This window comes from Lasioglossum baleicum, chromosome 3, assembly GCF_051020765.1.
Source record: "Lasioglossum baleicum chromosome 3, iyLasBale1, whole genome shotgun sequence".
Classification (NCBI taxonomy): domain Eukaryota; kingdom Metazoa; phylum Arthropoda; class Insecta; order Hymenoptera; family Halictidae; genus Lasioglossum; species Lasioglossum baleicum.
In genome coordinates this window covers 3,217,230-3,243,407 of record NC_134931.1, presented here as the reverse complement: position 1 = coordinate 3,243,407, position 26,178 = coordinate 3,217,230, and the positions used below count along the sequence as shown (strand labels likewise).

At 41.5% G+C, this 26,178-nt stretch overlaps 1 protein-coding gene across 1 annotated transcript in view; it reads right to left on the bottom strand.

Moving 5' to 3' along the window:
- The window catches only part of LOC143207086 (lachesin), a 108,615-nt gene extending 91,712 nt beyond the window's left edge, over positions 1 to 16,903 (bottom strand). Inside the window, exon 1 of the mRNA XM_076420150.1 lies at positions 16,420 to 16,903. The gene's annotated coding sequence lies outside the window, so the exon portion shown is untranslated. The remainder of the gene's footprint in view (positions 1 to 16,419) is intronic.
- Between the last annotated feature and the right edge of the window lie 9,275 nt (positions 16,904 to 26,178).

Below are 26,178 nucleotides of genomic sequence, written 5' to 3'. Positions count from 1 at the left end.
CCGTGGAGCGAGGCGGGCTCGTAACGACCAAGCGAGCAGACAAAATGGAAATTCACGGCCCTCGAATTGTCGTAGGTTCGCGCGGCGAGGCCCAAGCGCGCGCGACATCTACGCTTCCGTTCGAGTCGAGTCGAGCCGAGCCGAGACGAAAGGGGGCCCGGAGACTCGCTCAAACAATTTTGTAAATGGCCGAGATTGCCCTCGGCAGGCCTTAACTGGCTCGCCTCTTTCAGTTTTCTTTTTCTTCGCGGTGGTAATTGCAAAGGCCGCCGTGCCGTACGACTCGCGACTTTCTTCCGACGACCATTCAACGGCATTTAAGCGGACTGCCCCGGCAATAGTCCGTAACAAACTGTAACGCAAAAGCAAATATCATTAAGTGGTGCCTTTATCATCCCTCCGCCATCGTATTTACTCCACCCGCTGTCCTTCAACGCCCCGCCGTTTATTAACCTTTTACTCGATTTCTTCAACTTTTAATTCCGACCATCTTATATTAGCTCCGACGGACGAGGACGATTCGTTTTCGCTCCACCCCTTCGCTCCACCCGCCGCGCCGCCTCCATCGGGGACAGCAATATTAACATTTCGTTTGCTTTCTGCTTTACGCGTTCTGTGCTTTCTGTTTTCTGTTTCCCGCGCGCGTGGAAGAAACTTCGAGAGCGTATAAAATTGGAAAGAGAACTTTGTTATGTATTATCCGGTCGAATGAAAGGTTTGTTCCGCTTTTTTGCACGTCTAGAACCATCGGCGAGTTGTTCCCAACGGTCTAAAATTGCCGGCCGTTACGAGTTTGTTGCTGAGTGGAACAAACATCTGGATATCAATATCTGCCGTTCATTTTGTAATGAATATCGGAAATTATTGATTCGTACCGGGGGGGGGGGGCGTAGCTCGATTTGGAGCATCAGCCAACTCGAAACGTCGCTCTGCGTGTCTCCTAGAAGGAGAGTACCTTTCTTTTTTGTTACAGGGCGGTGGGGAAATGCTGTTACGCACACCCCCTTAAGATGAAGATCGAGGGGTAGTGTGGGGCTCGGCTACCCTTACATGGAAATTGGAGGAACGGGACTTATATCCCTACCCATACCCGCCAAAACCCCACCACCCAGGGCAGAGTTGTGCTAATTCAATTACACTGTACTTCAATTACGTAATTGAATTACATTGTATTTCAATTAATAGTAATTCAATTACGTCGTAAATGAATTACTATACATATAATTCAAATACAACGTAATTCAATTACTAAGTATTTTAATCAAATTTGTAATTGAAATACAATATAATTGAAATGCAATTTATAATTGAATTACAGTATAATTGAAATACAATATAATTGAAACACAATGTAATTGAAATACAATGTGTAATTGAAATACAATATACTTGAAATACAACATAATTGAAATATAATATAATTGAAATATAATATAATAAAAATACAGCTCTCCAAATTATAGCCCAGAACTCGGAAGAACTTGCGATATATTTTTATATTTTTCTTTCATATACAGTAACCGCGGGTTTACTGTCGAACAGCCGTGTTCTGCACGGACAGTATTCCCGCAGTGACATCATTTTTTTTCACAATGTAACACCAATATTTAATCTTCTTTAATTTTCATTATTATTTTATGGAACTTTCGCCAACATGTTCGTGGCATTTTTCTAATGCAAAATGTTACCAAACACGATATAATTTCAACTGTATTTAGTGGTGTAATCGACGATGAAAGTTTCGAACGCAACGAAGAAAAGCGTATTGGAAAGAGAGAGACGCGGTTGTCGAGTCAATGTGTGGTGTTCACACCGATATACCCGAGCCGAGAACAATTATTTCATCTCGAAATATTCACAATTATTTCGAGAACAGTATTTCATGGGCTGTGTTTCCGTTTACGTCCATTCTCAGAATTTGATGAAATTTTGAAAATAGGTTTCATTGCAATTACGAATTACATTGCAATTTAATTGACTGGAGATCTCAATTATAAATTACAACATAATTGAATTACTATTTAATTCAATTACAATGTATTTTATAATTGTGCTCCATTGCAATTACGAATTACATTGTAATTTAATTAAATGAAGATCTGAATTATAAATTGCAATATAATTGAATTACAATATATTTTATAATTGTACTCCATTGCAATTACGAATTACATTGAAATTTAATTGACTGGAGATCTCAATTATAAATTACAACATAATTGAATTACAATTTAATTCAATTACTTTGTAATTATAATTGTGGAGTAATTCAATTGTAATTCTGTACAACTCTGACCCAGGGCCTAGCCCTTACACCAGAGTTCGGCAAAAATTTAATCAACGATGGACGACTATATTTCAGAATTCAATCGTTAATCGCAATTAACAATTAAACACTTATTAATCGTTAATTGCGTTTAACGATTATATTTCTACTTTAGTCGTTAATACCGTTAATATCACGTTAGTGATATTGACAGGATATTCAAGAAATCGATTTTGCAAAATCCTGAGGTCGTAGAAAAATTTTAAGACCAGATTTGAAATCAGCGTGAAAAAAATCCACAGGAAATGAGGTGTAACATGTTAAAAAAAAAATTTTCCGCACGTGGTATTGAAAAAACTGAAATTTTCTTGAAATTGTGAGTGTTTAACTAATTTTCTCAAGGTTATAAAACGTTTGTACCATAATCCCCCTATTTTTCCCATATTCTGCCAAGTTTCAGCTTTAATTTTTAAAAAATTTCATCGCTCTACCTCATTTCTATCAAAAGTTCTTTGATTTTGTCTCCGAGTTGGACGAAAGGTCCCACTGTACGCCGCTCCGCGTTTCTCCGAGAAGAAAGTACCTGCTGCGTTATCGACTATGAGTCGTCGATCGGGTCCAACTGGAGCGCTGGTCGAAATTAGATTACCGTCGCGAATTATCTATAGACTTTTACGAAACTAATACGTATAATTAAAGGCGGGAACGAATACGTGTGCTTCGAGAGCCCGTGTTCCGGGATTAATTCCCTTCGCGTCGGACAACCATACCCACAGGGCGCGATGCTTGTCCTCTTTTTCCGATTCGTGCCGAAGGGGAGAGGGGGAGAAAAAGCGAAGCGAGCGGTGAAATAAATTTGCGAGAAATTTAGTTACGCGGAAGCGCGATAAAAAGTTGAACGGGGTCGTCGTTTCCCCGAGGGCTGGCGGACCTCCTCCTCCCCCCCCCCCCCCCGAAACGAAACACAACGGAAGGATTAGCTCGTGCCGTTCGCCACCAATTACCGAATATTTCCGTTCGAAATTCGAAATAACGCTGCTTCGACAAGTTTGCCGTTCGATCGCGAAAAACTGGCCGAACGCATGCCGTTCGCGGCACGCGGCTCGCGAGAAAGTAAAGGGAACGGAAGCGTGGGAACTCGGGAACGTCACGACCGTTAGCGGACGTCGTTTTTCGCGGCCGTTGATTATTCGATAACGACGACCGTCCCTCGAAAGCAGACGGACCGGCAAGCCGCGCCAGGATGTGTGTCGTATTCCTCCATAGACGCGGTAAACACAGAGACATTCCAGCCGGTACTATGTCGTTTATGTACGTCCTTTAGTGCACGAAAGAAGCTACTATCCACTTCATCAATTACGTTCTGCAATGAACGTTTGCTCTCCAGTAACTTCTACGCAACTAAAGGGGTCCCTAGACGATCAATAATATTGTCAATGTAGGTTGACAACAGAGTTGGGCATTAATCGATTAAAATTTTAATCATGATTGATTGATTAATGTGTACGATTAAAAAAAGGAAATCGTCGAAAAATCGACGATTGATTCAATGGATTGATGAAGTTAATCGTCAATCGTTGATTAAATGAAGAAATCGTCGAAAAATCGGCGATTGATTCAATCGATCGATTTAATCGTGAATCGTTGATTAAAAAAAGGAATCATCGAAAAATCGGATGATTTAATCAATTGTTGAAGTTAATCGCCTCACGGTCTATCAATAAATTGTAGTAAGGAGGGGGAGAGAGACAAAGAGAGGGAACAGAGAGCGGATGGAGAATTGACAGAAATAATAATGTATTTCAACAAAAACATGGTCGTAGCTTTCCAGGAATAATAACTTCAAACATAAAAGCACGTAAACAGAGTTCATGTTTTATATATTATATTAATTTCAGTATTCATACAGTTCTGATTACGTATTTCATTTCGAAATTTCAGCAGTTAATCATTAATCAATTATCCGATTGGCGATTAATAATCGTTAATCGCAATTAACGACTAAAGTAGAAATTTAATCGTTAACCGCAATGAACGATTAATAAGTATTTAATCGTTAACCACAATTTTTTAACGACTAAACGAGGAGATTGCGATTAACGATTGAAGTAGAAATTTAGTCGTCAATCGTTGATTAAATTACCACGTTTTTATTAGCTCGCTTTCTTTTTTCGCCCAACTCTGTTGTCAAAAAATGTAGGTTGGCAATAATATTGAAGCTTCCGAATTAACAATGAATTAATTAACTGACAATGCGTTTGAACCTAAACGGTCAATATGCCCTTTCAATGCGCCTCGTCAATATTATTGATAGGCGTATTGACAATATTATTGATTGTCTAGGGGCCCCTTAAGAAGCATAAATCCTAGAATAATAAATTCCTAGAATTCTGTTATAGTAAATATTGTCGATGATATCAACCTTCGCAAGGTAATGTGGGGTCTCAGAGACCCCAGCTTCGGATTTCTGAAAAGAATTTTCATATGAATAAAATTAAATCTGTTTGTTTACTTTTTATCCTGTGTTATTCTTTATCCGAAATTTATTCAAAACGAGACTACTTATGAAATTCATTCGTCGAGTCTAACAAGGAAAGTGTCCGACTTCGATTTTGATAATTTTTTGTGAGATGATGGTATACGGATCCCTAATTATGCATGCAAAATATTAGGTGTAGTTACTCAATAGTTTTGAAGATATAAACAATTAAAGTTTCATACCTTGTTGACATACCATGATTCAAGCTGTAGTTTTAAAAGTTCCATTAACTTTAATCGTTGATATCTTTAAAACTATTGAGTAACAACACCTAATATTTTGCATACATAATTAGGGATCCATATACCATCGTCTCACAAAAAATTATCAAAATCGAAGTCGGATACTTGGGGTCCTTCCCTTGTAAGAGACCCCACCTTACCCCCCATTTATATGTTATTAGACCTTACCTTGCGAGAGGGCAAAGTACATTATACATACTGTCCAGAGCACGAGAGAGAACTAGCGGAAGGGGAACGGGGAAAGAGGAACGCAAAGACAATCTGAATGGTCAGGTTTTTCCCCCGCTCGCTTCCCGCTAGTTTTCTCTCGTGTTCCGCACAGTACAGGCATGTCAAAAGACATTCACTTATTAAAACAAACAGACAGACAAGAAAGCGAGCTAATAAAAACGTGGTAATATTCATTTTCATCACTTTATTGTACCGAATGAGAAAAAATAGACGATGTGCTGTCTTTTTGTCTGTATACATTCTTTGATAGCGAGCGCGGTTGTACGCGCTCGGTCCGGGTCATCCCTCTCGATCTTTGGGCACAAACGGACAGAGAGACAGGAGAGGAGCCGAATCGGTGCGCAGCGCGGAGCGCGGAGGAGAGCGTGCGCGCGATGTGTGGGCGCGTTTACGTGTGCATTCACGCCAGGAATCCGGCTCTCGCGAGAGAGCGAGATATCGAACCTGTGGCGAAGAGGATAGAGAGAGAAGGAGATATGGTGGCAGCCGGACGGACAGGGATGCCATGGGCTCCGGAGAGAGAGGGAGAGAAGGGAGGATAAACAGCGACGGACAATCGCGAACAGAACGGGGAAGTGAAAAGAAAGAGAAGGGACGATCGGGAGAGGCAAAGGAGAAAAGATACCGGGAGGGAAAGAGACAGGGAGCACGAGGGGCGCGAATGAGATGGAAGACGAGCCAACGAATAGAGACGGAGAGATCGGTATATGTATACAGCAGATACATAGCACGGCTTGCGGAGGGCACAAGTTAGTGTCTATGTACGCGAGAGATCGATAGAGGACAGAATCCCGGGACATCCCCAGCGATCCTGTTCTCTTATTCTTGCAAGAAGCATCCTCGGGTAGCCTACGTCGAGCCTTCGTTGCATGTCCTCGGCTCGCATTAATGCGCGACTGCCGACCGACCGGGAACCACCCGAACAGGAGCGAGAGGGCGGAGTGCCGTGGCCGGAGACCGAAGGACGGAGGACGCAGGACCGATTGGCAGAGGGCTCAATGGATGGAGAGGAGAGCGAGCGGGTGACCAAGATGAGACTCCTTGCCCTGCCTCGTCTCGCCTCACCACGATTCGCTACCGCCAAGGAGCGGCAAAGGGGCGAGCATTATCCGGCATACATTACGCGTTCCATCGAACGGACCCTGAACGTCTTTCTCGGTGTCCCCCGGCACCCGCTATCTACCGACAGATATTTTCCGGAGCTCGATTTTCGATCTCGCAACGTCGAGATGCCGATCCCGTGGTCGATATGCGGACTGTCTCCTCGCCAGCTGTAACTTTTCGGATGTACCAAGGTTTCTCCCAGCCGCTCAACAGCCCACAAACTACCGTACACCAAGATTATTAGCGCTGCGTCAAAGGAAAGTAGTGAACTTGGATTTTCTACTTCCTTTCCTCAAGGATCAAATTTCGCTCTCTCGTCGAAGTCGTTCAACTTTTAATAGAATTAGTTTATCTCAGTACGATGCGAGTCTTCGAAATGCCGTCCTTAAATGTTCTTCCTTTAAAATAACCTTCGATGGTGATATAAAAATATAAGATTAATGATAAATCGTGTACATCAACGTCGGAATAATATAGGCCAATATAGAAAAGCGTTGCGTAAACATTTTCAATTATTGAATGGTTCGAATTGTAATTTACGGCGCCGCCTGATGCGGCCACCTCTCTGTATCACGGCACGACACGGCCCTGAATCCGGTGCACGAGGAAGACCGTGTGTATATCTTGAACACGGTTTGAAAGTTGCAAGGTTCTTACACCTCCGATCGGCTGCTGAAAGTTTGAACACTGTGTCTGGGTTCGTTCTGGCTCCAGAAATAGGAAACTGGTCCTATCGTTCCGTTTCGTCCCGTACGTTCAGTCGAGACGAGGCGAGAGGAAACTTCTCCGCGAAGAATTCCTCGGTCTCTGTCCTGGGATTCCTGGACACCGAAGGGTACGTTAGCGCGGCCAAGTCCAGGAACACAGTTCACGTTCGTTTGACCGTGTTCAAGCGGCAGCAATAACCTATTTTCTAGATTATAAATGGGTGGTACGGGTGGTCTGAGATACCCTGTACATGTATAATATAACCGCATATAAAACTATATACTACTTATGTAATGTTATGCGTCGCGTTTAAAAAGAAATAATTGATCAAGAAGGGACTTAATATCCTGATAAGAAACATTGCACTGTTCATTAGTCTGCTAAGCCAAAACCTTGAACAACTTATATCTCAATAACTCTTTGTTTGCGACACGTGGCTTCTTTCAAACTTTTTCTCTCCTGAATGAGTGGTATTGATGAATGGATTGATGTAAAAAAAATGTTAACAATAATTTTCTTTGTCATATGCAATTTTGGTGGAAGTTTCTCTTACAAATGTCCACCGACCCAGAGGCGTAGATTCACCCCTAGAACGGATGACCATTACTTTTTATACACCCTGTACAGTGAACATGGGCCAAATTGTATCTTGTTTGATGTCATTTGAATCAGAAAAATGTCGCGAATATATTGGTAAAATTTCATTAAAAATAAGTGAGATAAGATTGGTGCTCGGTGCTCGCGGTGTGTCGCGTCTCGTCGAACTCTAACAAGAACCCAGTTTACGTCCGTTTGACCCAGTGCCGCCAGAATCGACCAAAACTGGTCGATGTTTCCTCTCCTCCGTTTCCCCTTCCACTATCCCATTCCAGCACCATGAGCATACTCCAACATCCCCTATTGTAAGACCGTAGATTGGTCACGTATTAATCTGTTCATCAGAGAGGTGGTAAACCGTATTCCCCTCGATTTCCTCGATCTGGCGGCACTGGTTTGACCGCACGCCGCGCCGGATGTTGCGTCACAACGGACGAAGCTCTTAATTCGTCGACGAGCACCGCAGAATTTCTAGCTCTAGGTGAAAAACCGACCACCGTTGTCGTCGCTTTCCCTCGATAAGATTGGCGCCACGCGCTGCTCGCTGCTCGCGGCGCGTCGCGTCGAGTCTGCCGCCTGATAACATTATACCGTATTAGATTATACCATTACCGTAGTCTCCGAAATGTCAAAATGTAATTACAACGGGCGTAGATAACGCGGAAGCCTGGTCGAATACACCTGAGATGGGTAGAGGGTAGAGAGTATAGCGGGTAGCACAACCGGGTGTCTCGGGAAACGCGTGTGCATTATTCCGAGTACATTACATTATCGAGCCGGTACAACTAACCCCCTCTTCCGCCCTCGGGCGAATTACTAACTGAGGTGTAATTATCGGGAAGAACGAGGCGCCCGCGTCGTCACGTATCAGTCGTGACGTGTCGCGCCTGAGAACATTCGTCCCCCATCTTCCGAGAGTTCGGGGGTAACGAGGTTACAAGGATCGAGAGATAGGAGGAAGCAGAGGAGGTTGGAGGTTCCTTCCTCGCTTCTGTCGAAAGGATCATATTACTCGGCGTAGAACAGCGTGGCGTCCCGTACGCCTCCACCATCCCCCGCCCCCCCCATCGCCCCGTCGCGAGGCGTCTTCGAGCGTCGCGACAAGAGGGATCTCCTACGGTGTAATTTCTCTGTCCTCGGTATTCACAGCTAATAATCGTCACGACAATCCCATTGTTGAATCGTCCCACGTATGTATACGCGATCCACCGCACCGCTGCCAAATTCCTGGGTATCCGACGCTATCTCGAGATTCGGGGTATAATTCGAGCTGTTTGCCCCGACGCGATCCTCTACTACACGCGCCACCGAATCGATCGTTTACGATTCCCAGACGTTCCGCCAAAAATTACCAGTTTCCCTCTCCCGTTTCAAAGCAGCTTCGCAGGCGCCCCCCCCCCCTCCCCGCCTACCGAGAACCTATTCTCTAGAACGCGGTTCTGGAGCGTGCGTATGCATACGTTGATTCCGGTCGAGTAACACGCACGGTATATTAGGTCGTCTCGTACACAAGTCCCGTCGCTCGGAGCACCAGAACGAAAAAACCTTATGATCAAAGGTAATTGTACAGTATTTAAATCTCGCATTGTTTAACGTTCACTTTAATGCAACCTCGAGCATCGTGTCTCTCTGCAAAAACACGGAGTAATATGCAGAACCAAATTGTTACGATAAAATAAAATTTTACCTTTCGCTCTGTTTCCTTCCTTTTTCGCGTGGACCGTGGCAAACAAAAACAAAAAATATAGAGAGAAGAACGAGCATGGAACAACGAGTGGTCCGACGCGAAGGGAATTAATCTAGAAACAAAGGGCGGAAATATATCGTTTTTTCGATTTCACGCGAAATCGACGGGATGCGCGCTGGTTCGCGTCGAGCGACCCTCGAAAGTGATTCGTCAAGCAGCCCGGATTACCATGGTCGGGGATTAACGATGGTCGGCCGCGCGGACCAGACTCGAGAGTAGAAGCGATACACAATTATCGCGTTATGGAGGGACACTCCCGTTCTCCGAAAGTCCACAAAGTCCTGTCTCCGTGCGGAAACTTGCTCGCCAGGGACCTGGAGGAGGACCGGTGCACCGGATTGCGCCGGATTGCTCCGGATTGCACCGCAGGCGCAGTCACGTTACCGGTAATGCAACGCAAAGTCTCCCCGAGCCCGGAAGCTCGCTATTAACGAATATCAACCAGCCAAGAATATCGGCGGTTCGATTGGGGACTCCATTTTGCAAAAATTCGACCCGGAGAAACTCGAACGAGTGTTCGCTATTGTCCCTTTAATCGGTTGGGCATTCATCGCCAGGGCCGTGTGGTAAATTTTCTCAGTATGATTCAAGTTAATAAATTTTTAAATGCTTTCGGCGCAACGCACAGTGTGCCGGATGGCCTTTGTAGCTGGACAAAATTAACTTTCAAATAAACAACAACTAACTGTGCCAATATTATCTAAAATAACCATGTATTAAAACCCTTGAATATTAGAACGTAAAATTCTTTTGTTGTATGTTTACAGAGCGTGTAAACTTCACCTAAAAGGCGGCCGCCTAACCTATAAATGAATGGGCACATTGTCATACGCGCTAGAAATATGTTAAAATGTACGAAGGAGTATTTAAATTTCCTATATATGATGCGGATATATAGCATCTCAAAACATGTATTTTCACTTTAGTAATTCCAAATTATCGATAACATACCTCTATTTTTGTAAATTAAGTGTCAAAAACGGTACTTATTTTTCCACAGAAACGCCCATGTTACTCCTCTTCGTCAATGAATTAGTATATGCCCCACGTCGCCCCACGCGATTATTTTTACATTATTATAAAGTAGAGATTCTCTAGTTTATTGTAGTACCAAAATAAAATTGCTATACGTTGCTATAGCATACTAATTTTTACAATGAAGTTACGTCGTTTTACGTTCCGAACGCAGCCGATGCCATCGACACAGATTCAGTTCGACTTTCTCACGGGAATCTCTTCAAAATCGTCTCTGGCAGGAAGCGTCCTACATAACCTTTCATATCATAGTTGAACCTTTTAACGAAGACCGAGCTCTGGCCCGATTTAATTGGAAGTGACAAAAAACGAGAGTCTGGCCCTAAGCCCTAAATGCGATTAGATTATGAACAGAGCATTCATTGTAGGGGTACATAAACCCTTAGATTCTACTCTCGGGGGCTAGTACTTTCGTATACACGAATCGTGTCACGTCGTGCTGCCTCTCGTAGAGTGAACTTGTTAGTGAGATCGGGCTAAAGTTCCCCTTCGTATCAAAGTCAACTATATAGATTCCTCGAGTTCGGTTTAAAATCTATTCGGCATTCGTAAAGTTGCTCCGAGACCCCGCATTGCCGGTGCGTAAACATAGGTAATAATACTTTCTTGCATACCATCTTATTCAATCGCGACAATTACACAATTGTAACATATTCACTTATTATCAGAATATATTTGTGTTTATTGGTAAATTCGTGCTTATCACTTGACCCACTATTATTGTTCCAAAATCATAATATAGTAATTGAACGTTCCCACACGATACATACAATCTTACCGCTTGGATTGTATCAATTAAATTATACTAGTTACGAAGCCCACTAACAATCCTAGCGACTCCCTGATTACACATCAGGTTCGTTCGCAACATTCTAATTGTCCAAATGCTATGAACTATGTCTCATCCTCATATGCTCTCCTTCTTTGCGTCGCAAATTGATCGTTCATTATTTTTTTCTATGTTTTATGATTTTCTATGATTCTATCATTGAAACAATTGGCTTGTGATAGCTAAAATATGATATAAATATTCTTGATTCAATTTTGTCTAAATGTCTTGCAAATACTGCATCAAGAGTTGTTCCTGATCTTGTCGTCGCTTCATTAGGATTATTTACCATTTCCAATCTTAATTTACTTTTTCTCCTGGACGCACAGTTTTTTTTTAAATTTGTTTTTTAATATTGCATTGTCATCCAATTCTGAGCTGTGTTTAAAGTTTCAAGTCTCTAGCTCATCCGGAAGTGATTTAAAATTCGATTACAAGATTATAAAATTTAATTTATGTTTGCTTGATATCTTCAGTAATATGAGGAACTATATGTATCTATCGCGCCTTTTTCGAAAGATTATTAAGTCTAAAAGCATCATTTTTCCGTTTCCCTGAGAAATGGTCAGCTACGAGGTCGATTACCGGAGGCTTTACCTTAATTAGGATCGAACCGGCCTAGAGGGAGAGCCGAGTAGTACGGAACGGAATTGATCGGACGTTACGAGCGGCTATCGCGTGAAAGGCCACTCGTTTGCTATGGGTCGGGCCAAAGAGCTGGGAATGGAGATTTTCTCCGTTGACACGACGATTTGTACGAGCAACAGGCAACTTTCATTAAGCCTTTTCGAGCCGGGCCCTCGTTCCGTGCCGCCTCTGTCTTCCTTTCTCTGTGACCCCTCCGTCCGCTCTCTCCCTCACTCTCTCTCTCTCTCTCTTTCTCTTCCTCTTCCTCTTCGTCTCTCTACCTACCACAGTTCCTCTGCCGCTCGCAATTCCCTTTGCTTCTGTCGCGCAGTACCCTCGCCACGTGTCGAAACGAGCCACATGATCGGTGCTGGTTATACAGGTCGACTCAAAGATGGATCGACGCTCTCCGAACCGAGACAAGGATCCAGTGGAACGATCCAACCACGAACAGACAGAATCGTCTTCACGGAGAAATTGTTCTAAATGCAACACTTTCTCCATAGACTTTGTCAATTATCAGGTGTAAGAAAAAACGCTGCATGTCACGATTTCAAAAAAATTGAGTTTATGCATTCATTCAACTTTACAGTATAGGATTTATGTATTATGTAGTCTATAAAAAATCAAGATTACCTGTAATTTTTAAAGATTAATATAATTGGGACTTCAGGATATTGTAGCTGATGTCAAAACGAGTTCGACGACCTCTACACTCAGTAAAATAAGTCTCCGTACATCCTTTAAACCAGAATAACTTTTTTATAATTGTACCAACCGATCTGATTATTTGTAAGCAATTAGAAGCATTGGTTTACTAGATGATGTGCAAAAAAGATTTTCCACAAATTTATAATTGATCAGGTTACAAGCAGAAATAAAAAAAAAAGAATTTTTTGAAACTTTTTTATTTGGGTCCCTAATGAAAATTTAAAATATATGTTTTGTAGATCTATGTTAGTTATACACATGCTGAAAATTTCATCGAAATCGGTTAACGCAGGAAAGAACGTCAAGCGCGTGGATTTTAAGCAGAAACTGATCAAAAGTCGTATTTTCACCATTTTTAACCGCTTGTAGCTCGTGCATGTGTCAATCGATTTCGATGAAATTTTCAGCAGGTGTGTAACTACTGTAGATCTACAATACATATATTTTAAATTTTTATTAAGGGTCCAAATAAAAATGTTTCAAAGAGTGCCTTTTATTATTTTTGCATGCAACCTTGTAAATTGTAATTTTTAGAAAATATTTTCTTTCACATTATTCAGTAAACCAATGCTTCCAATTGCTTACAAAACATCAGGTCACATTTCTTGTAATTATAAAAAAGTTATTCTGGTTTAAGGGGTGTACGGAGACTTATTCTACTGAGTGTACATTGTTATACCCTTGAACTTGCAAATAATGCTAAAATCTTGATGCCACGTGTCGTAAGGAGCCACATAAACAGTGCTGGTTATACAGGTCGACTCAAAGATGGATCTACGCTCTCCGAACCGAGATGAGAATCCAGTGGAACGATCCAACCACGAACAGACAGAATCGTCTTCGCGGAGAAACTGTCCTGAATGCAACACTTTCTCCATAGATTTCGTCAATTGTCAGATGTCGTAAAATTTCACTTGTTTCTTCGCACGGTGCTCAAAGATTTTTAACTCTTAAATGTGTCAGTATCTATTCAATTACTAAACATTTAGGTATTGTATGAGGTATTATATTAATTTCGTATCCATACAATTTGAAAAATCATAGGGAATGCGAAAATTCTAGATCGGAAGAAATGTTTAATTGTCGAGTTGAAATAGCTCTCAGTGCAAAGGGTTAAAAATAAATGAAATTAAGTAACATAAAAAAAGATTATGTAAAAATATCGATTCCTAAAAAAAGATGTGGAACCTGTTTCTTTTTTTTTTGCTACCCGAGCCTAAAAATTTTGCGATCTGGTCCTTTCAGAAAAAGTGTGAAACAAATTCGGAAGGGTCAAGAAAAAAAAAATATATAAAAAAAACTTTTTAAAAACCACGCTTATATTAAAGTGCACTAAAAAGGAGAAAATAATTTTTTTAGACATTAGCGACAATAAATAAAAGCGTGGAGCTCTAAACTATATTGACGCAATCTTCGTGGGCGCTCCACGCTTTTATTTATTGTCGCTAATGTCTAAAAAAAATTATTGGTGGATAGTTCTCTGGAACAATCTTCGTTCCCACGAAGATTGCGTCAATATAGTTTAGCGCTTCACGCTTTTATTTATTGTCGCTAATGTCTAAGAAAATTATTTTCTCCTTTTTAGTGCACTTTAATATAAGCGTGGTTTTTAAAAAGTTTTTTACATATTTTTTTATTTTCTACTTTCTAGTCTTCACATCTCTTGTAATCGATTTTAATTACCACTTCAACCATCTTTTGTAAAAGGAAAAATATTGTGTCATGGCGGCTGCAAATCGAAGTTTCCATTCTGTAGGATCAATAGTTCAGGAGCTATTTCAGTGTTTTTGACAGGTAAGGGCGCCGCCATATTGGTTTGTAGTGACGACCGCGAGCCGCTTGCCGAGCAGAATCGCCGGTCCTTGTCGCCCTCCACCCCGATCTGATCCTAACCAACTCAGTAAGTAAACTGAGGTCCTACGATGCGAAGTGGGCCAGTGGAGTGGGGATGAGTCGAAGTGGGAACACATAGTGGAGTAGGTAAGCGCTGGCGCGTGGAGTGGGGATCGCTGGCCGCGATGAGGGACTACCGTGCGTCGCGCGGGAAGGTGTAATGGTTAAACTTTTAATAGTTTATATCTCCTAAACGCATAGTTTTTTTAAAAAATTTGTTTTTTAATATTGCATTGTCACCCAGTTCTGGGCTATGTTTAAAGTTTCAAGTCTCTAGCTCATCGGGAAGTGGTTTAAAATTCGATTACAATATTTGACGCATACAACGACACGACAAGCTAATATAAGCGTGGTAATAATAATGCAATTTAACCGATGTCCTATGTTTAATTCAAACGCGTCTTTCAAACGACAATGTCTCGAAAGCGAAGTTGACTTTTTGATGGAATCCGTCGCTTTTTGAGTCGACGGGTTAACGAAATTCGAAATCGATATATCGTTTCCTATTTATTAAAACGATTAAGGGAAGAAAGAGAGTTCTTCCGACCCGCGGCGTATTTTTCATCCGTTTACGAATTCTAATGAATTCGCCCCGTTCAACGAATTAAAAGTCGACCGAAAGGTCTTTGGGGAGGAGTTTCTGTTTACAGGAGCGACGGGCGGGCGCTGGGCTGCTGGCAAATTGAGCTGGAACGCGAGGGCCTAGATGTTATCCGGTAAATAGTTGAGTACTCGTTGTTTTCTTTTCCCGTGGTTCGCCGCGCTTCGTACCTCGTCGGAGTTAAAGACTCTCTCCGCAGACTTTTAAGAGAGGCGGTCTTTGTTAGGCATCCTGTAGAGGAGTGACGTTGCTCGTTCGTGTTCGTACCTGCGACAAAATGCGGGGGCGAGTGGCGTGAGCGTAGCCGTGTGTGTATCGGGGGATAAGCTCGGGTCATTCGCGAGTCGTGCGCCTGTATTCAAGCATTGTGAGCGGCAAGAGTTGCCGGAAGCGTATTGAATGCGCCGAGATGCCTCGTGTATTCGAGCCTCGTTAGCCTTTAGTCGTATCCTTTAATCCCGTTCTCTGTTTTCGCTCCGGACTTCTCTTTTTCCTCTCGTCTTGACTCGGAGCTGCTCGGACGCGATTTCGTCTCTGCCGAAACCCCGATCCTTGTTGGACCGTGTACTTTTAATCGGCGCACAGTGGGATATTTCAACCGAAAAGTTGGTTAAAACTATTTTAGCGTTATTTAGAAGTTCAAGGTCGTAATATAGTAATATAGTAGGTCGTTGAACTCGTCTTAACGTCAGCTATGACATTATGGAATCAAAAATGCATTGTAACAATGGCAGCGGCTTGATTACAGCACGCAACTTTCAACTTTATCCCTTGTCCATTTTCTTTAATTCACTAAGTATTTTCTTTCTAGTAAATTATGGACCATAATGTTTAATACCCGGCGCGTTCTCAACATAGATATTAGAAGTGCAAATAAGTTCTTCCCCCTTTTTTTCCAAATTCAAGATTTTATTAAGGTGGATTGGGGTAAGTCCGTCCTAGTTTTTGCAAAGTTGGACTTGAAACTGATGTATGTTCAGTCTGCTATGTAAAATGGCCTTATAGGCCCTTTCAAAATAAACGGCACAATTATTTAAATTATAATGATGCTTTCACTGGAAATGATTATAGACATTTTTGTCTCCAGGCACATATTATAATAAAAATCACAGAAAATCTGTATAAATTCTATGATGCGATTTTTATAAGACAACACATGCCAACCATTTGTTAAAACTCGATATGAATATTTTGATTTTTTAGCTCATGAACAGTTATAGCGTCGGTCTGGATCACTGTGCGTCTTACAGGTTTTACCGTTGCGGTGGTCAAAGTAGGCTTCGACTTACACTTGCTTCTGGGTAACTGCCTTTAGGACCGGTCGGCTCGTTTTCGATCTCGGCCGGCCAATACGGTGCCGTTGTTTCCCATCGAGCTTCCAAGCGCGATTCCGTTTCCTATCCCGATTCCGATTCCGATTCCGATTCCATTAGCGACGCGGTCGAGGTCGTTCTTTGCTAATGGGATTTGGTGGAATCTCGATAAGAGGTTTCCGTATGCATTGCGTGACTGACACCGACACCGATTACCAGATGAATACTACTTTGACTCGCGATAGTCGGTCGCTCGATACTCGAGCAATGAATATTCTTCGATATCGCGCCGTATCGCACCGCAACGCGCGACGCGCGACGTTTACTGACGCGGAATTTAAATACGCCTCGCGATTCCAACCTGTCTTCGATCCTCTAAGCGTGGCCCCGATCAACGTCGTATCGATGTTCGCGTGCGACGTTTCAAGGATCGCTTCCATGCTTTCGTAAACGAGACACGACTATCCGGGCAGCCGATCCAGCAGTTCATCTTTTTAAATACCACGATGTTTAATCCTTCATTTACTTCTAGACCAGTGATTCCTAAACTGTGGTCCGCGTAGCCTTTGCCGGGGGTCCGCGAAACAATTTTGACATTAACAGATATTTTTGCTAGAAAAAAAATCATTTTCATGTTCAAAATGTTTCATGTTTTCACATTTTCATGTGTCAAATTAAGTCTCAAGAACTACGTACTGATGCAAAAGTGGTGTCCTCTCCGACTTTATTGATTGTTTGAACATGTTTAAACAATCATAATGTATTAATATTGGATATCACTGTATTCGGGAAAATCTACAGAATTGTTTGCTGTAAAGAACAATTCAATATCTTTTATAATAACACCACAATATTTGTTTAAAGTTGAAAAATATGTTTTTTTTTCAAAATCAAGTTTCTCAAAAACTGTGCGTCTAGGGGAAAAATCAAGGACAGATTCGGAATCAGCGCAAAAAACTCTATATGAACCACCCAACAGTAATTGTGGAACATAAAAAAAAGTTGAAACTTGTTGGACAGTGTTATCAAAACCGAAGTCGGACACTTGGGGTTCTTCCCTTGTAAGAGAAGCACCAGTACGTAAAGTACAGACAACCATAAGTAGCCATGATACAAAATTATTTTGATTCTGAATAAATTAAACAAAAATCAAATTCATTATATTACTCCTTCAGTTATCGCTGTAAAAGTCATTACATCATTACAGGAAAAAAATCTAACATGAAGTTGGAATTTTAAAATGAAATTGTATAACCAGCCATTTTTACTGGTCTGGTAGTTCTAGTGTTAATGCCCAACTCTGCTACCTGGAACGCAGGTAAAACAAAAATTTTCCGATTATGTGGATATTTAATTTTTGCATTATTAGTCGTTAGAATTGATGAGATCCGCGAAGCGCATCTGTCTCTCTTTTCGAGCGCGCGAAAAAGAGACACAACGTTGGACGTTGGCCGAATTGGCCGATATCGGAGCCACTGTGAACGGAGCCTTAACGGTACCGCGGTGGATCCCGCTCGAGAGAACGAGAAGAGGCGGACATCGGGATCGTTGTACCTCGATCCTATAACTATAACGAACCGTGGGACCGGGGAAGGGTCGCGATCCAACGATCGCGCGGCTACCCCCCGACTCCCGTATACCGCGTGTGTACCGACCTCGGTTTATCGTTATTCCGAAAATGCGAACGCTTACGACCAGCGTGCAAATATTCTCTAATGCCCTGAAACGCACTTGTAAAATTCTCTCGTTGGCCGACCTTCCATCGCTTTATTATGGAAACACAGGCGCGCGATGCCGGCGCTCGCGTTTTCATTTATACGCCCATCCACGCTCGTCCCCCGATACCTCGATGAAAATAATCGTACTCGTTTTAGCTACTGTACGCGTTCAATTAATGCACGCGCGTTTTTAACGCGCAATCCTACGACGAGACTTCCATGATGCCGTTTCCGATGTGAATATTTTGTTGGCTTGTTGGACAATTAACATTGCATTATGATTGGCAAGAAAGTAATTTCGGTACTTTAAGGTGAAATAGAACCTAATTTCTTAATTCAAACAATGAACTTTATGAATACGATATTGTCCCTTTTGTTCGATGATCTTCTGCCAAAAAGAATAAATAAGAAAATATTTCATTGATCAAAAGTTCATCGCCTGAATAAAGAAATTCGGTTTTATTTCACCTTAAAATACCGAAATTACTTTCTTTCCAACCCAATAGTATAGGGTAAAGTGCCCAAATATGAACCACTTTTTGTTCACGTCATTTTTTGATTATTTTAGAATGCTCTTTTTCGATCAGAAAATTACTAGTTGTAAATGCATTTCCTCTCTATAAGATTCTGGGGTCAGGTTTGTTCCAAAATTAATACAGCTTGGGAAAAATGTTTTTTTTTGTGGTGTTTTTTGCAGGTTCTAGCGAAAGGGGGTCCTAATACGGTACACCTTGAATTCCTAATATAACACCTAGTGCCATATTCGGTACCCATATCAAGAATGTCAATAGCTATACCCATATTAGCGAACCCTTGGTAGTGCCATATTGGAAACTCCACGTGGACTGATAATACTAGCCACTGACAAAGACAAAATGAAGTTGGCAAACGTTAATATAAATAAACTGAAACTACAGATATGTTCAAACATTTCAAAATCACTTACCTTTCTCGGAAAAGATACCATCGAAAATCTAACCACAAAAATATTCATCACGTGGAGACACAACTGGCGGAGGATCGATACTAAAATCTATAGAATACTGCGATTGCACTGCACACTGTTGAGTAAACATGGTAAACTATTGTTTGAGGATTTTCTCACTAGATTTCAACCAGAGTTGGGCAAAAATTTAATCAACGATTGACGACTAAATTTCTACTTCAATCGTTAATCGCAATTAACAATTAATCTCCTCGTTTAGTCGTTAAAAAATTGTGGTTAACGATTAAATACTTATTAATCGTTAATTGCGATTAACGATTATTAATCGTCAATCGGATAATTGATTAATGATTAACTGCTGAAATTTCGAAATGAAATACGTAATCAGAACTGTATGAATACTGAAAAAAATGTAAACTAAGTTTAGGTGTATTGTCATTTGGTCCATAATACAAATTCTGTTTACGTGCTTTTATGTTTTTTTTCGACAATTCCTTTTTTTAATCAACGATTGACGATTAAATCAATCGCCGATTTTTCGACGATTTCTTCATTTAATCAACGATTGACGATTAAATTCATCAATCGATTGAATCAATCGCCGATTGTTCGACGATTTCTTTTTTTAATCGTATACATTAATCAATCAATCATGATTAAAATTTTAATCGATTAATGCCCAACTCGGATTTCGACTTCTCATTTACAAGATATAAGGTAGTGTCATAATAGGTGACTATACCATATTTGGGCACTTTGTACTAATGCTCTCGGCGCACTGGTTCGATCTAATTTTACATCAAAGCAATTTTGCAAATTAAATTAAATTTTCGACGTTTCGATCTATGTTTAGATCATTTTCAAGAAAACTAATAACTGCGTCTGTGAATTATTCAACAGAAAAACTAGTGTTACTACCGTCACTAAATTAAACATTGAATGTCAAAATTGTAAATCTTAGGTATGAAACACCTAAGATACATGAATACTACGCAACATCACTGAACCAGTAATGTTTGACGATGAATTTTTTCCAAACAACTTTATTATCCTGTGGCTTTACCACTTACAATAACACCTAAATGTAATCGTGTGCAACAAACAAAGATTTTTCACAAATTGGTCAATATTGATGTTAATTTAATATTACCATGACATCTTGGTATACAAGCAGTTAAAAGTTGTGATTTGACTTTTCACGGTTTGAAATAATCGCCAAATATCGATTGGTTATGTGGCGATTGATGATCTGATTCGTTGTTAGTTGATCCGTGGTTTCAAATTAGTTAAAATAATTTCATTAAGCAAGTGAGTAATAAAGTACACAATTTTGACATTCAATGTTTAATTTAGTGACGGTAATAACACTAGTTTTTCTGTTTAATAATTCAAAGACGCAGTTATTTTTCTTCTTGAAAATGATCGAAACATAGATCGGAACGTCGAAAATTTAATTCAATTTGCCAAATTGCTTTGATCTAAAATTAGTTCGAACCAGTGCGCCGAGAGCTTTAGTACATCTTTTATCAAAAAGGAACATTTGGGCACTTTACCCTACTATACGTTTCTCACACAAATATCTCGTAAAGTACTGACATGTCGATAATCTTGGGTTAGTACTTTTATATATAGAATAATAAAACTGATCGATTGCAAGACACAGGAGCAAAATAAAAATCTCTTTCTCCCCTTAATTATCTGATTAAGCTGAAACCAATGCGCTGATGTCTTTAAATCTTTTTAATATGTCGATTGGTTGAAATTGCGATATCCTAAGTTAGAGTTAAGAAGCGTTTTCCCTAAGTTTTTCAGCGTGTCGAGCGTAGCAGGAGAATCGTCACGACGAAAGTAGAAAGTTATTTCCATAAGCGTCGACGTCGAGGTCGAACGAGAGAGAAAGGCGAGTTGACGCGTGATCTCTTAATTGGACGATCGCGGGTCGGCAACGCTCGACGCGCAACGGGATACGGGACGTTTCACTTTGCGTGGGTCTGGCCGGGCGGTGCGAGGCCGAAACGCTTCGACCAGAGAGAAACGGGTGTCCCGCGCACAGAGTCATCGCGCGATATTCTTCGTTGCCGATGAAGCTGTAGATCGTTCTGCCTCCGCTTCGGACGGACGTGTCTCCTTGTTGCACAAACGCTCCGGCGTGGAGCGTTTGTTCTCGTTGATCGACGCGCGATGATACACTTTCGTCGTAGAAACGCAAATATTGAATCGCATCGAAGAGTTTCGTGGATCAATGTTTGCTCTGCGAGCGGCATGCACAGAGAACTTTATTATGTATACACGTCGCTCGACGAATCCGTCGTTCGTTCCGCAGTCGACTTTACTTGCCTGCCGCTGAATAAGACCGCTACCCCCGTTCGCCGAGGGCGGGACCGAGCAGCGAATGCAATTTTACGCAACGATACGTACGAATATGATGGATACGCCACATGGCCGTTTCTAGCTTTCTCGTTTTACTCGCTTTCTCGTTTTCTCGCTTTCTCGCCTGATGTCGTGCCACGCCGAGCCGTGTCGAGCTGTGCCGAAAGCGCGCAACAGCTCGAACGGCCGAGAAGCGTCGTCGTTGCGTTCTCGCATAATCCATTTAGCCAAGAAAGTAGGTAGCCGGATCGATTGCAACGCGATAATACGGTGCACTTTATTCGACTCGGCCGCTCGTCGGAGTAGTTTGCTCCTTTATTTTCGCTAACGGCCCAACGGGACACGGCCACGAGTACCAGGCGACGCGGCGTGCCTGCCTCGGGCTCTTCTGGGTTGCCAGCTCATCCTGAACCATGCGGACCTTCCATTCGCTCAGCTACCGGTTGCCTCGAGCCAAGACATCGAACACGGTGCAGCAAGGTGCGAGCATCCCTGACGATTCGTTGAATCGGCCAGACAGTTTCGTCCCCCTCATCTTTTAATTTGGGTACTGTCGATGTACACCGACGATATGCACTAGGACAGGGGTCGGCAATCTTTTGAGTCGGAAGAGTAAAAAATTACAATTTACAAAATTTCAAAGTTTTTAAAGAGCCACAAAATTTTTTCTTGCCAACAATAAATAGTACTCGCATAAATAATGTTTTTTGGATAAAAAAAAAACTAATCTATTTATTCATAAGAAAAAATATCTGTTTATTCATATATAAGTAGTGTTTTTCACAACAAATTAGATAATATATATGTATATTGTATGTATATGTACATACATAACTTTGAGAAGATAATTCGCTTCTAACTCTTTTACTTGAAACAACAAACTATACGTCACAGCCAAAGCACTGGTGAAGACGCCAAATTGTCTCTTGCGTCGAAAGCGAATTAAAACCTACATAGAAACATCCGACGACGGCGTCATTCGAGAGCTTCCAACGGACTGACGACAGTGACGACGCGTGTCACGGGGGAGGGCCCGGGAGGGGTGCGGTGAAAAGCGAGTACAAGTGGCTGAGAGATAGAATCGGTGCCTAATCCTCGTTAATCAGTTCAGAACGATTTTTAAATGTTTTTTTTTATAAAATAAATAATATTTGCGTATGGAACTAAAGAGCCGCCGCTTCACATCCAAAGAGCCGCATGTGGCTCGCGAGCCGCAGGTTGCCGACCCCTGCACTAGGAGATACACGGGCATTGTAATACAAATGCAGTTGCTGCAGATGAAGCATATCACCACTAGACTGCGGATCTTTATGCAAAATAAAATAACATTTTTATACATCAATTGTAATCTACAGGAGTTAAGTAAAAATTTATTTTGCTCATTAATAATTTTGGTGTGGTCGAAATAGTATTTCGACACTGTTAAAGTGTTTTTAAAAAACTTTTAATATATACCACGTTTTTAAGGCGGACTGAAAAGTATCAAATAATTTTTCCTAGCCCCGCGCACAGATTCCTAACCTCATACAGACAGTCCTGAAAATTTGTGATTATGAATTTTGAATAGCTATGAAAATACTAGTGTAAGATTTAAAACGAAAAACGTGGGGCGCATGCAATAGATAATTGATACATGAATAGTTCACCTAAGTCACTAACAATTTCATTGCACTGCAAATGATATGAACTGTTGTGCAAGTTTTCTCAACGGCAGCTACTCTCTTCTACACTCCTTACTTTTATCTTGCGCCCCACGTTTTTCGTTTTAAATCTTACAAGTATTTTCATAGCTATTCAAAATTCACAATCACAAATTTTCAGGACTATCTGTATGCTGTTAGGAATTTGTATGGGGCTGGGAAAAATTATTTTATACTTTTTAGTCCGTTTTAAAAACGTGGTATATTAAAAATTCTTGTTTATTTAAATAATTATTTGAAACCGAATAGAGAAGTCGCAAAACCAGTACACACGAGAAGTAGCCAGGGAATGTGGTACTAGCCAAAGCTCCGTTTCCGGAATTTTGAAACTACATAAATTTCGTGCAAATGTCGGATAATATGTATCAAAATGTTAAACATTTCGTGAAGTATTACCATTCCGATGGTCTTGGGTTAATACCTTCATACGTAGGATAATAAAAGGGTTACATTAATGAATAAAGTGCAATTCCACCTGGCAGGTGCATGGGTGCCTCCACATAAAAAGTAAGGTCACAGGAATATAGAACGTATCATGACACATGATTTCTTCCTCTATCATTTATTTCTATTTTTACTAACGAGCCACCAAAAGTTTTCTAAAATTGACAATGTCGTAAGGCAGCGCGAAAGATGGAATTTCCTCGTCCGAAAACTGCCTCTCTCCACCATGTCCGCTACACTATGCACGATCATTTATACATATTTGACCGGGCCGATAGTCTGTACCGAGCCGTAAGAATCCAAAGGGAAAAATGCGAAGCTCGATCACCGTGACGATCGAGAACGCGACCGAGTCCCCCGGGGTGTCGCGACAGAAATTGGGACGCCACGCTGCGTCGCCGTTCGGTGTTTTCTATGGAAATTCAATCTCGTCGGAATGCGCGTAATTGATTCCGATTCGGAATATCGACAGCGGGACGAAATTAAATATACGCTCCGACGGCATAAAGGTGAAAACGCCAGAGGAAGAATTTGCATTACGGGAAACGGGACGGGATGCGAAGCGAGAGGCGAGACGAGGTGAGGCGTGCCGTCGATATTATGGCGGCTGGTATGGGCTTGTGTAAATTGGCCGGCCCCCGGATACACCGTTAATTATGCCCGAAACAATTAGCAACTTGTTGATTGTCGTTCATTCTCGATAAAGGTGGTGAAATATATGCGATAAACAGGGGATACGCTTCGACGATCGTAAGCTTCGGCCTTTAACGGTTCATTCTAACCGGGGCTCTCGAGCGTTAGGAATATTCTCTGTGGGAAAGCGTTACTACTCGCGCATCGTTGGAGTTTGTAGCTGGCTTAATTGGGAGAACGCGAACATACCGGTTCGGTGTACGCGTCTCTCACGGGTGGAGCTCTTCCCCGAGTGTTACACTGACTTTTTAATGAGCCTTTGGCAGGTTCTAGTTCTCGTCAAGTCTGTAATATCGCGTACTTTACAAGATATTAACAATTTAAAATCCACCGCATCCCCGCTGCATTCTTAAACACGAATTTCCTGCTACGGTTCGCCGGCGCGGCGCAACGTCGCGTCGCGTCGTCTCGTTTCATCGCGATAAATAACCCGGAACGCGTCTTCTCGCTGCCGGCAATAATTATTATCTAATAAAACCAGCGCAAAAGGTAACGACCGACAAATTGGAATAAAGAAAGCTTAACCGATCGATAACGACGCTTATCCGTCTCATTATTCTAGGATTCTAGGCGAAACAAGTTGCAGATATGTTCAAGGTACGTGTGTCCATCTGTGAGAGTTAACTTATATTAGGTGCGCAAATAAGTTCTTTCCCCTTCTTTTCCAAATTCACATTTTACGTACATAAAATGTAATAAAATCTTGTCTGGCGACTCCCAATCTTTCTGCCAATTCTTCCTGCGTCTGGGTCGGATTTTTGTTGAGTAATTCGTCTAAATTAAATATCTCAGAACTCCAATGATGAATCTTGATGGTTTTTCCTTTGTTTAGTTTAAAATAAGTAGGGGCATCTTTTTTATTGAATAAACTTTTTTGTATGACCTTCGGATCATTGTTTTTTTGGCGTGGGCACACCGTGGAGCCTGAAGGAAATAAGTTGGAAAGTGGCGGTGTGCCCCACGCCAAAAAAACCATGATCCGAAGGTCATACAAAAAAGTTTATTCAATAAAAAAGATGCCCCTACTTATTTTAAACTAAACAGAGGAAAAACCATCAAGATTCATCATTGGAGTTCTGAGATATTTAATTTTATGTAAACTCAAAAAATGATGGTTTTTTTGCAGTTATCTGGAAATCAAGGCCGAAACAAAAAAAGTGATAGGGGTAAAAGTTGTTCCATTTGGGGTCCTCTACAGCTGGTTAACGTTTGGCCGTTTAAAAACGGATGACCCTGTATATGTTTAATCATAGTTTTTGGTTGCCCTTACGCAGTCTGTAACCGAATATTAAAAGTGTCGATATTTTCCCTAAATTTACAAATTTTGGTCTCGATGCACAACCTGAAGGCGTCATCGCACAACTTTAGGATTTTGATCTTGTCATTAGGCCGTCACACCACAACTTTTGAAAAACAAAATGTTTTTTCGACCCGATCTAGTGCGTATAGGATAGTTGCTCGCCGAGGGAAAAATTGAACGCGTTCATTTGCAAGTTTCAACTAGCTGTTCGTTCTGCGAGAGTTTTTCGTGCGGCTAACACTCTCAATACCGTGTACACTGACGAATTTGACTCTCGAGAGCGACTCGCGATATTTTTGCTTTCAGATGGACACGTAACTTGGAACATGTCATGCGAAAATGGTCATAAAATAAAGTTAAGAACGTATCTTGCAAACGAAAACAAAAAGATTTAGTGTCAGTTCCAACGGATTCAGCAGAGTCTACGATCCGTCACGCAATTGTCGGAAGTGAGTGCTCTTCAAAGGAGGTTTCTCAACGAAACAGATATCGAATGCGCGACTTATGGTTCGATTCGCACGTGTCCCGGCATGCGGCAGTCTCCGCGACGGATCGGGCCTAGGG